The sequence below is a fragment of the Bos mutus genome, chromosome 1, assembly GCF_027580195.1.
Source record: "Bos mutus isolate GX-2022 chromosome 1, NWIPB_WYAK_1.1, whole genome shotgun sequence".
NCBI lineage: Eukaryota > Metazoa > Chordata > Mammalia > Artiodactyla > Bovidae > Bos > Bos mutus.
Genome location: NC_091617.1, coordinates 77,062,828 through 77,075,778, shown reverse-complemented (window position 1 = coordinate 77,075,778; position 12,951 = coordinate 77,062,828). Strand labels below are relative to the sequence as shown.

General features: G+C 41.6%; 1 pseudogene; it reads right to left on the bottom strand.

Annotated features, from left to right (window-relative positions):
* Positions 1–6,651: 6,651 nt before the first annotated feature.
* LOC102284610 (abasic site processing protein HMCES-like) lies at positions 6,652–12,697 on the bottom strand (annotated as a pseudogene).
* Positions 12,698–12,951: the final 254 nt, after the last annotated feature.

The window sequence follows — 12,951 nt, the reverse complement described above, 5'->3', positions numbered from 1 at the left end:
GTGGGCTGCTGTCTTCGGGGTTGCACAGAGTCGGACACGACTGAAGTGACTTAGCAGCAGCAGCAGGAGGAACTAAAGTGAATATTGTGAAAGGGGTTGCTAAAGAGATGATTGATAAAATCTTTTAAAACCAGGGACCTTATAATTCTTTAAATAATTGTTGTTAATCATTAAGTAGTGATAGTTGCTCAGTCACATATGACTCTGTAACTCTCTGGACTGTAGCCTGCCAGGCTCCTCTGTCCATGGAATTCTCCAGTCAAGAATACTGGAGTGGGTAGCCATTCCCTTCTCCAGGGGATCTTTCCAAGCCAGAGATCAAACCCACGTCTCCTGTATTGCAGGCAGATTCGTTACCATCTGGGCCACGAGGGAAGCCCCAGTCATTAGTTAAAACACCCTTTTTTGTCTGGAAAGAGTTGAATCAGTCATGTAAGGCCCTGGAAAATTAGCTTAATTTTCCTAAGGTTTAATTTCCTCATCTGTAAAATGGAGATGATCCTATCTCTTTTGCCTACTTCGTTAAGATCTTGGGAGGATTCAATGAAATGAAGTCAAATTATTTTATTAAATAAAAACCATTGAGTATCTGCCTGTAGAGCAATGCCACTTTGGTGCAGAACCTCAGACAACATCCAAGGGAACTAAATTCAGTTCTTCTGGGAATTATTTTTCTGGTCACTATGGGCCTGCTGGGGCTTCCTATGTGGCACTAATGATGAAGAGCACACCTGTCAATGCAGGAGACATAAGACATGTGGATTCGATCTCTGGGTGGGAAAGATTGCCTGGAGGAGGGCATGGCAACCCACTCCAGTATTCTTGCCTGGAGAATCCCACAGACAGAGGACCCTGGTAGGCTACAGTCCAAAGAGTCACAAGAATCAGACACTACTGAAATGACTTAGCACACACACATGCATGAACTTACTCTCTCTTTACCATTTGCCGTGTGGTATTCCCAGTGGACAGTTGGGTTTCTTGTCCATAAGCTAGACAACCAGCCACAACCCACAAACCAAAGACCTATATGTGTCCCTGGGCTTTTCCTTCAGGCTATTATCTGAACTATACCAGTAAAGTTTCCCAAAGGGGCAACATAGGTCTGATTGGGAATAAGATTAGATACAAGGGGCATTAAGTATAAAGCATATCATCATAAAAATGTCATGGTTGGCCATCTTCTCTATCTGTTCTTTATCCATTCAAGAAATTCCACTAAAAAATCTCCAGTAAACCTCCATTCAGAAACTATTTGAACAATTGACAGATTGTTCATAGTCTTCTGATGTATCTTGGGCAGTTTTGATGGTTACAAATTTCTCCTTCTGTCTCTTTTAAGTAAAAGTGATCTGCCACTCTCTTTTATTTAAAAATAAAATTCCCATGCTGGAGTAGATTCAACTTGTTTCCATTCCTGGGTATGGGGAATTGGGGTTACAGAAGCAAAACTGACGCATTCTTTAACACTTACAAAAAGAGAAACTGCCAAGAATCACCACACCTAGGCTTCCAGTGGGCACTTGGGCTTTTTTGGAGGCTGCCCCTTGGCCATCCTCTAAGGCAGAAAAGAGAAGCCAATTTATGAGGATCTTTTGCTTTGAGCCCTCCTCTCATTGTCCCTTTGCTGAAACATTCTTAAGGAAGCCAATTCCTAGAGCCCTGGGGTTAAGGAAGCATAGAAACCATCTAATCCAATGCTTTCATTTCACAGAACACAAAGCAAAAGCCTAGAAATTGGAAAGAAATTGCTCAAAAACAGATGGTGGCTTTTTGGCGATATGGAATTAAACTCTAAAGTTTTCAATCTCCTATTCCAGCCCCACTGTCCTTCTACATATCTCCATTCCCAGAAAAAGGCATGTCATCTAAACCAGTGTATCATAGCTTCTGGGTTAATTCTGACATGAGAAAACAATAGGTCACCGTTGTTTAGGGGGAATTTCCAGAAATTACTTGTATTTTCTTAAAAGGCTAAGGTCACTCATGGAGCTCTCTGATGTCGTATCTGATTAAAAAGACCAAACAAAGCTGCGGAAGCCAGCAGATATTTTGTAAGGCAGCTTTACCTCTGCCTGGCATTTTGTGGGGCAAGACAGCGGAGTGCAAACGTATTAAATTCAGGTTTAAAAGCTCCCCCAGAAATTCTTTACACACAAGAGACCAAGGTGGAGAAAAGAGATGACTTGTGCCAAAGGGAAAGAAAGAGAGAGACTAATGCCTGTGGTTTTCAAAGGTTAACAACAACAAAAAAGCCCAAGTATTTGCACAGGGATGAATGCTCATTGGCTCTTGGCCAACAATTATACAAGGGCTTGTGCCCACATCCTGTAGCTGTGGTTTTGGGACGCTGCTCATGAGTGACTTCTTATGCTTAGTGGCAGGAAATTTTAGTCACTGATGTGTAAACTCACCTTTGGTCTGCACCCCCCACGACGTGCTCTGAAGGCAGTTAGGGGGCCAGGCCTCCTGATTTCCCTGCAGACATTACATCTTCAGACGCTAACAAAAAACTCAGTTTAAAGCCTTCGGAGTGACTGATATTTGATCAATTCTTACCTTACTCCACTCCAATGTAGCCACTTCTTCAGATAATTCTATACTCACAGGGATGAATTATGATATCTTCTTCAAAATCCTCCCTTTAGCCTCAAAAGTCAAGACAAAAAAATAAAAAAATGTTAGCTCTATTTCATTTCAGGCCTGCCATGTGAAATATGAGAGGCGAAGTCATCAGGTTGCTTCTGGGCCTAGATCTTGTATCTGATGAGCTATCTTACACTCAGTTTTTGAAAGTTCTTAGTTAACATCTCACAAATCTCCTCTTCAGTGAAGCTAAATGGAATTTGCAAGAAATTTCTCAGAAAGCAGATGGTGAGTTTGGAGCAATCCTGGGATTAAACTCTAACACTTCCATTTTCCTGCTCCTAGTCACTGCTCTTTCCACATATCCCCATACCCAGGGAAAGGCATATCATCTAAATCAGTGTACCACAGTTGTCCTCTAAGCAGATGTATCCTAATTTGAGGTGAGAAAACAAAATGTCCAGTTAATTAACTCTCATGTTTCAAGTATATATGAGAAATCATGATGCTACATTATGGATAGAGAATATATTGAGATCAATTTATCTGAATTACCACCTTGTCTCACACCCTGTCCACAATGACTACCCCATGCATCTCAGAAACTGCTCTTCTTTCCTTTTAGATTCCCTGCTCACTCTTTATGAAATTATTGAAACTGAGATTGGAAGGGACCTAAAGGTCATCTAGTTTCCTACCTATTGCAGGAATGTACTCAACTGAAACACACAGCAGAAGCAGACTCAACTTATGCAAAGGTGTTGCCAGACAGAAAGTTCATTGCTTCCTACAGCAGCACATTCTACTGCTAAGTGACCGCACTGAGTTGAAAATTTTTCTATGTATTACATACAAATCGTCCCCTCTGGAAATTTATCTATTTGGTCCTTGATCTTCCTTTGAAGTTACTCCAAGTAAATCAGCTTCCTATTTCATATGGCCACACTTCAAATAAAGGCAGCTAACTGGTGCTCTCCCAACAAAGTAGTTTTATTTTTGCTTTTTGACACAAAACCCTCTAGTTACCACAAATGTTCTTCATGTGTTGGATTATCCAGAGCCCTTATTGAACTCCTCTCTTGTTTGTAAACAATTCTGCTTGGTTAACATTTCTTTTGAAATATTGTATTTGGGACTTTCCTGGTGGTCCAGTGGTTAAGAACCCACCTGACAATGGAGGGGTCATGGGTTCAATCCCTGGTTGGGGAACTAAGATCCCACAAACCACAGGGTAACTAAGACTGCATGCCATAACTACTGAGCCTGTGTGGAATCAAAAGTTTCCACGTGATGCAACAAAGACCCTGTGTGTCCCAAGAGTAGCACTGAAATATATACCTTACCATATGTAAAATAGATAGCTAATGGGAAGTTGCCGTATGACACAGGGAACTCAAGCTGGTGCCCTGTGACAACCCTGTGGAATAGGGTACAAGGAGAGGGGGAGGTTCAAGAGGGAGCAGACATATGTATACCTATGGCTGATTCATGTTGATATATGACAGAAGCCAACACAACATTGTAAAGCAATTATCCTCCAACAAAAAAGAAAGATCCCATGTGCTGCAGCTAAGAGCTGATGCCACCAATTAAATAAGTAATAAATATAAACAACAAAAATAGTAAGCAAATAAAATATTACATTCAACACTGACATGGCAGTTCAAATATAGGTTGACCAATGAAAGTTAGAATGTGATTGTTCTCCATTTGCCAATGTACTGTTTATTAATGAAATCCAGGTATTCTTTATAATCCTATTTATTCACATGAAGTTCATGATCAACTATATATAATATATATAACTTTTTTCTCATTTAATAATCTCATTTAAGGGACAAATCAGGCCACTTTTGTATAGATTACTAGTAATGAACCTAGATTAGTTCCCAGAAATCACTGCTTTTCTCTTTTGACTTAAGTTTGTTTGTTCATTTTTTCTATAGTACCTGTTTAGCATTTTATCTTGAGTTAGTATCAAACTAATTTTTTTTTTAATAGTACCTGGCAACAAACAATATTTTTAAGAGAGTTTTTTTTTTTTTCCTGTCCTCAGTGGGAATGGCTACCATTATGGCTGAGTCAAAGCCATAATCAGAATGGTTTGTTTCATAGAGATCTTTGACACTGGTTAGCTGATGGTTTTGTCCTTAAAGCAAAAAAAGATGAGCAGTCCAGTCAAATTTTATTTGGTCTGTATAAGCAAGAGTAAACAGAAGTCTGACCTGAATCAGGATTTACCAACACGTTGTTATCAGAAGTGGGGTCCAGCTGCTCACTGCTCTAAAGTCAATAAAGAGGCAAGGTTTGCGAAAAGGAAAATTTGCTTTAGTTTGGAGGCTAGCAATGGCAAAGGGCTGTGGTGGGTGGACTCATGTCCAAATACCAACTCCCCCCACTGTCAATCAGTGGGCAAAACCTTTAAAGGAGAGATTCAAGGATGTATAGGCAGAGGGAGGCTAGTACAGCTAGCTCTGATAGTCATCTCAAAACTGGTCACAAGGTGGTCTGATTAGCATCATCTTGACTGTTGAAAGTATAATTAGTCTTCAGTTTCAGGGTTGGTTTGTTCCTATTTGAGGCCATTTCTCAGAATTATGGCAGCTTATGTCATGGCTACAGTCTGGTCATGATGTAGTGAACTTCTCCCACTTGTTTGGGGTTTCAGTATCTACAAAACAGCTCACAGGATATGGTTCAGAATTATCTATAGCCCTTCAGGAGGAACTAAAAGTCCTTGACTTTGCTTAATGACTAAACTATTATTATTTTGTCCTGTTTGACTTCTTTCCCTTTGCTTCTGCTTTTTCTTTTTAGCTAAAACTTTTCTACAGAGAAAAGGCAGATAGGGGATAAAGGGGAGTAGGCCATAAGGCCCTGGTCTGTTTCATCATGATACTATTATTCTCACTGAATGCAGATTGCCCAACTTTATGGCAATTGGTCCCACTGTAATTTTTAGCCTATAAGAATAGCCTTAATGAAGCTGTTTAAGAATGTTGGGTTTCTGGGACTTCCTGGCAGTCCAGTGAGTAAGACTTCACCTTTACCTTCCAATGCAGGAGATGTGGGTTCAATCCCTATTCGGGGAGCTAGGATCCCAAATGCCTTGGAGCCAAAACCAAAACATAAAATAGAAGCAATGTTGCAACCAATTCAATCCTTTAAAAATGGTCCACATCAAAAAAACAAAAAACAAAAAAACTTAAAAAAAAGAGAATATTGGGTTTTCCCTCACAAATGTGTTTCTCTTGGCCTTGGTGAAGGACATGTCTTTGAACCTTCTGAGGGGATGTAGTCAGAATATAGCTGAGAAGCTCTTACATAAATTCACATGAGCATCACAGTCTCTCTAAGCTTTGGGGTGCCTTCCTCCTGCATTTCAACTTCATTCAGTATATGCTTCCTTTAGATCCATCTTTTAGTCAATTAACCAAGCAAATTGGAAACATTCCCCTCCCCCCAACCAAGCCTTTTTATTGTTTCCAAAAATACAGTTTTGTCCACAGAAAACTCCAGTGCCCCACATTTATGACAAAATCACTCCCTAGGTCTGATGCCAGAAGAAAACTGTGAGATCTGGAATTCCTTCCACCAGCAGCATTTTCTGAAATGTAGACAGTTTATCAAGTATAATTTATTCAAGGAAAAAATATGTTTTAAAAACTTAATTCTGAAAGACTAAAAGAGTCCAAAGGCTGAGAAGAAAATAACTTCTGCTAGCAGCACCAGGTCAGGTCAGGTCAGGCTGAGGTCAGTGGGGTCAGGCTCTGAGGGAAGGTCCACTGGTCCAACCAGGAGAGGGCTGTGGGCACAAGAGTCCCCTCCCTTCCCACCATGAATTGATGGTGGTGCCCTTCCTCTTCCTGGCTGCCCACCCACCCCACCAGGGATTCTTGGTCCCAACCAGGACAGCCTCTGCCTGGAGAAGCAACAAGTGTTAACTAACGCTTTATTTCCCAAGCAACATCCCCCTGCCCCTACTCACACACACAGTGCTGGAACCTGTTATCACGATGGTATTCCGTGCTGCACACTGTGGCCTTGGTCTCTGGAAGTGCTGTGCTACCTGGTGTGAGGCTGCTTGCCAAAAGGCTCCTCCTCCCCCCACTTCAGCCATCACTCCAGAAGCCCTGCACTGCCTTCCTTGGAGGGGAATAGACTTTTTTGCAGGAACTGCTTGGACACCTGGGGCACATCTGACTGCCTTTTGGGTGTTTTGGGGTCTTCCTTCTTGGGTGACTTTGTGGCCAGCCACTGTAGCATCTTCTGGCTGCTGTCACTTGCCTTGAGCTCCTTTTTGAACAGTAAGTCAACAGGAAGCAGACACTCAGGAGTGTTCTTTCAGGAGTTATTCACCATGGCGGATGGTAGTGTTCTCTGGAGTGTGAGTTAACTTCAGAACTTCATGAGCTTAACAAAGCTCATGAAACTTCATGAGCTTACCAAAGAACCCAAATTCTTACCAAAGTCCAGTCACTTAGAGACTGCCTCCTGTCCATCTAATGTGGCAGGCATCGTGTTGGGGGATTTCATTTAAGCCTTTGAAGGAATCTCTTGTGATAATGGTTTTGGAACACAGGCTGTCTTTTTCCTCTGGAAGCTCCCAGCAGCCAAAGATCCTGGCCATTGTTAGTGGCCTCCAATTGTCCCAGACTTCCTCCTAGTTCTCAGGACTGTCTACAGCACTCACTCTCTGACTTTTATGTTTTGATTTGGGGGAATAAGAAGAAGTAGGGCTGCCTCTGGGTGTTCCCTGACATTGCTGCCACTTGGGGAATCCATCTGCTAAAACAACATAGCATCTTTCCTTTCCCAGAAGCATCTTAAAGGACAGTTTCTCCATTATGGTCTCTTCAGCTGGTGGTGTTGAATTGCAGCTTGGAAGAATCAGCTTCTTTAAACCAAGTCAGTAAAAGCCGCCTTGCATGGGAGCAATGATACACTCAGATGAATCTGCACTCTTCTCCAAGTGCAGCTGGGACAAGAGTACCCAGCTGGGGGACTGCAGGCTGTTGTCTGAGGGGCAGTACTGGTCTGGGTTCCCACACTCCAATAGCCACCAGTGCCCTTGCTGGTCCTGTTGGGTGCAACCTCAAGTGAGGGTGTCCCTGAGCAGGTGGCAGGAAATTGCCTGTTCATCCTTGGCCCCACCTTCACACCACAGGTCCCTCTGCTTCAGGTACCACGTCTGCTTTGCTGTCTGGGTTCTCCCCTATTGGAGCCACTTTTAGTGACTCAAAAACATTCAGAATCTTATTCTGGAGCACTCTAATACACACATTTAGTTTACTCTCAATTATATTGCTGTCACTTAGATCTAATAGGTTTCAAATCAGGCCTCATACATGTTCTCCAGCTTTCTGTTAGTATCAGTTCAGTTCAGTTGCTCAGTCATGTCCGACTCTTTGCTACCCCATGAATCACAGCACGCCAGGCCTCCCTGTCCATCACCAAATCCTGGAGTTCACTCAAACTCACGTCCATCGAGTCCGTGATGCCATCAAGCCATCTCATCCTCTGTCATCCCCTTCTCCTCCTGCCCCCAATCCCTCCCAGCATCAGAGTCTTTTCCAATGAATCCACTCTTCGCATGAGGTGGCCAAAGTACTGGAGTTTCAGCTTTAGCATCCAAAGAATACCCAGGACTGATCTCCTTTAGAATGGACTGGTTGGATTTCCTTACAGTCCAAGGGACTCTCAAGAGTCTTTTCCAACACCACAGTTCAAAAGCATCAATTCTTCGGTGCTCAGCCTTCTTCACAGTCCAACTCTCACATCCATACATGACCACTGGAAAAACCATAGCCTTGACTAGACGGACCTTTGTTGGCAAAGTAATGTCTCTGCTTTTGAATATGCTATCTAGGTTGGTCATAACTTTTCTTCCAAGGAGTAAGTGTCTTTTAATTTCATGGCTGCAGTCACCATCTGTAGTGATTTTGGAGCCCCCAAAAACAAAGTCTGACACTGTTTCCACTGTTTTTCCATCTATTTGCCATGAAGTGATGGGACCAGATGCCATGATCTTCATTTTCTGAATGTTGAGCTTTAAGCCAACTTTTTCACTCTCCTCTTTCACTTTCATCAAGAGGCTTTTGAGTTTCTCTTCATTTTCTGCCATAAGGGTGGTGTCATCTGCGTATCTGAGGTTATTGATATTTCTTCCGGCAATCTTGATTCCAGCTTGTGTTTCTTCCAGTCCAGCATTTCTCATGATGTACTCTGCACAGAAATTAAATAAGCAGGGTGACAATATACAGCCTTGATGTACTCCTTCTTCTGTTTGGAACCAGTCTGTTGTTCCATGTCCAGTTCTAACTGTTGCTTCCTGACCTGCATATAGGTTTCTCAAGAGGCAGATCAGGTGGTCTGGTATTCCCATCTCTTTCAGAATTTTCCACAGTTTATTGTGATCCACACAGTCAAAGGCTTTAGCATAGTCAATAAAGCAGAAATAGATGTTTTTCTGGAACTCTGTTTGTATAAATTGGCAAAATTAGGGCATATTGCATCTTCTTGTGAATAACAATTTTTAACTTATTTGCTAGAAGCCGAATTGGTTATAAGACTAAAAATAATGCAGAATGAGAATGGATTATTGTACATTTAATGAGGTGCTGACTCTGACTACAATTGTTGATCCATGTGATTTTTATCATTTTTGTTATTGCTGTTTTTTGCTTGAATGAAACAATAAATGTCTTGGAACATGGTATGCAGTTGTGGATCTGGAATTTTTTTTTTTTACTTGATATGAAAAGTCATCAGAGCAGTTTACTTTCAGGTCTTAGGACAAGCAATATACTCAGCAATGCACATCAACCTTCTAAACCTTTGTCATATTCTAGTAACCACAAAACTTGATCACCTCTCTAAGATATCACATTGGTATGTTTTCCTAATGATATCATGTGTTGATACAACCAGGTGAACAGGAAGTAGCAACTATCCCAAGACTTACGTGACACATATATTGAAATATCTCTACAAATTCTAAGTCCTATATCACCAAAAGTCATACTGGTGATATTTCTATGGTATCAGTGGTCTCAAACATGTCAAGATACACCTCCTAAAAGCAAATGGCAAATTTCTGCTCTCTTATTAATCAATAAACATCGCTTAGTCATGTCCAACTATTTGCAACCCCATGAACTGCAGCATGCCAGGGTTCCCTGTCCTTCACCATCTCCCAGAGATTGCCCAAGCTCATGTCCATTGAGTTGGTGATGCCATCCAACCATCTCATCCTGTCATCCCCTTCTCCTCTTGCTTTCCATCTTTCCCAGAATCAGGGTCTTTTCCAGTGAGTCGGCTCTTCGCATCAGGTGGCCAAAGTATTGAGGTGGCTTCAGTTTCAGCATCAGTCCTTCCAATGAATATTCAAGATTGATTTCTTTTAGGATTGACTGCTTTGATCTCCTTGTAGTCCAAGGGACTCTCAAGAGTCTCCTCCAACACCACAGTTCAAAAGCATCAATTATTTGGCATTCAGCTTTCTTTATAGTCCAACTCTCACATCTACACATGACTACTGGAAAAACCGTAGCCTTGACTTGATGGACCTTTGTTGGCAAAGTAATGTTTCTGCTTTTTAATACACTGTCTAGGTTTGTCAGAGCTTTTCTTCCAAGGAGCAGGAGTCTTTTAATTTCATGGCTGCAGTCACCATCTGGAGTCATTTTGGAGCCAAAGAAAATAAAGTCTCTCACTGTTTCCACTGTTTCTCCATCTATTTTCCATGGAGTGATGGGACCGGATGCCACAATCTTAATTTTTTGAATGTTGAGTTTTAAGCCAAGTTTTTCACTTTCCTTTCACCTTCATCAAGAGTCTCTTTAGTTCCTCTTTGCTTTCTGCCGTAAGGGTGATGTCATCTGCATATCTGAGGTTATTGATATTTTCCCCGGCAATCTTGATTCCCACTTGTGCTTTGTCCAGCCCAGCATTTCATATGATGTACTCTGCATGCAAGTTAAATAAGCAGGGTGACAGTATACAGCCTTGACATACTCCTTTCCCAATTCTGAACCAGTCTGTGGTTCCATGTCCAGTTCTAACTGTTGCTTCTGCGTGTATACAGATTTTGCAGGAGGCAGGTAGGGTGGTCTAGTTTTCACATCTCTTTAAGAATTTTCTACAGTTTATTGTGATCCACACAAAGGCTTTGGCATAGCCAATGAATCAGAAGTAGATGTTTCTCTAGAATTCTCCTGCTTTTTCTATGATCCAATGGATGCTGGCCACTTTATCTCTTATTCCTCTGCCTTTTCTAAATTCAGCTTGAACATCTGGGATTTTCCAGTTCTCATTCTTAAAGCCTAGCTTGGAGAATTTTGAGCATTACTTTGCTAGCATTTGAAATGAGTGCAATTGTGCAGCAGTTTGAACATTCTTCAGCATTGCCCTTCTTTGGGAGTGGAATGAAAACTGATCTTTTCCAGTCTTGTGGCCACTGCTGAGTTTTCAAATTTGCTGGCATACTGAGTGCAGCACTTTAACAGCCTCATCTTTTAGGATTTGAAATAGCTCAGCTGGAAATCCATCACCTCCACTAGCTTTGTTCATAGTGATGCTTCCTAAAGCCCATTTGATTTTGCATTCCAGGATGTCTGACTCTAGATGAGTGATCATACCATCATGATTATCTGGGTCATTAAGATCTTTCTTGTATGGTTCTTTTGTGTATTCTTGCCACCTCTTCTTAATATCTTCTGCTTCTGTTAGGTCCATACTGTTTCTATTCTTTATCGTGCCCATCTTTGCATGAAATGTTCCCTTGGTATCTCTAATTTTCTTGAAGAGATCTCTAGTCTTTCCCATTCTATTGTTTTCTTCTATTTGTTTGCATTGTTCACTTAGGAAAGCTTTCCTATCTTCCCTTGCTATTCTTTGGAACTCTGCATTCAAATGGGTATATCTTTCCTTTTCTCCTTTGCCTTTCACTTCTCTTCTTTTTTCAGCTATTTGTAAAACCTCCTCAGACAACCCTTTTCCCTTTTTGCATTTCTTTTTCTTGGGGATGGTTTTGATCACCAGCTTCTGTACAATGTTATGAGCCTCTGTCCATAGTTTTTCAGGTGCGTTGTCCTTAGATCTAATCCCTTGAATATATTTGCTGCTTCCACTATAATTGTAAGGGGATTTAGGTCTTACCTGAATGGCCTAGTGGTTTTCCCTGCTTTCTTCAAATCTTTCTTCAGATTTTGCAGGCAACATGTACTTCATTTGAGTCTGCGATTTGAACTTCTTGACCGTTAATCCAAAAAGTTGCCATCTTTGAGTAGGGGACAGAAAAGAAAAGATATCTGCAATTGGTCCAGCCTGCTGTGAAAGCTACTTTGCCTCTTGGGCTACATCCCCAGTAGATACAGTGGTTCTTAAAATATCTGCGGCAGGTAGAGATGCTGCACGGAATTTGGTCAGCCCCTACAGATGGATCACTGGATAGACCTTAGGATGTTAAGCAAAGACAACCCATTCTTTTAGATAGCAGTTTTCCTTTCAGATTGCCACTGGGCCCTAATAGAGACTGAGCACTTGACCATACATCACCAAATTGCAATGCAGCTTAAGCTGCACATAATGAGCTGGGTGTGGTCTGACTCACCAAGTCTTAAATTCAGGCAAGCACAACCACACTCTGTTATCAGTTGAAGGTGATATATACCTGACAAAGTTCAAGTAGGTTTAGAGGGCCAAGCATTTGTGTAAGTAAGTGGCTCAGAGAACTATGGTTCCTGTTTCTACTACATTTTCTTCTCTCTCTCAACCCACACCTATGGCTTCAAGGAGAATACCCCACAATCAAGAGGGAAGAAAAAATGAGTCTGATTTAAGATGGCTCTGCATAATTTGTTGCATCATTTGGAAGGGGACAATTGTGGCCTCTAACCCTCGGTGGTCCTAAAAGACGATGGTGAAGAAGTTTCCTCCTGGTGAGCAGAATAAACAGAATTCCATTTCCATGTTCTGCTTCAAGACAACTTTCCATTTTATAACTGAGGAAACAGATCCGGAGTGTAGATGTGGCCCATTTCTGTCACTCATACCTCACAAAGCCACCACAGCTTCCTAGTGTAGTGGAAGGAATCATGCCTTCTTCCATTCTGCATATATCAGGTTGGGTTCATTTTCATGTAATATAAACCATTTCACCATTTTAAACACAAAGTGCTTTAATATAGAGAATTAAGACTTTATGATGTTGACATTGTTACTAAGGCTGGAGGCACAACCCCCAGGCTGGGACTGTGGAAGTTATTCTCAGAACAACACTGCAAAATTGACCCATCTGAGGATGAATTATCTCTGCCACACACACAAGAAACTAGGCCATCAGATAGTGGCTCTCACAACAGC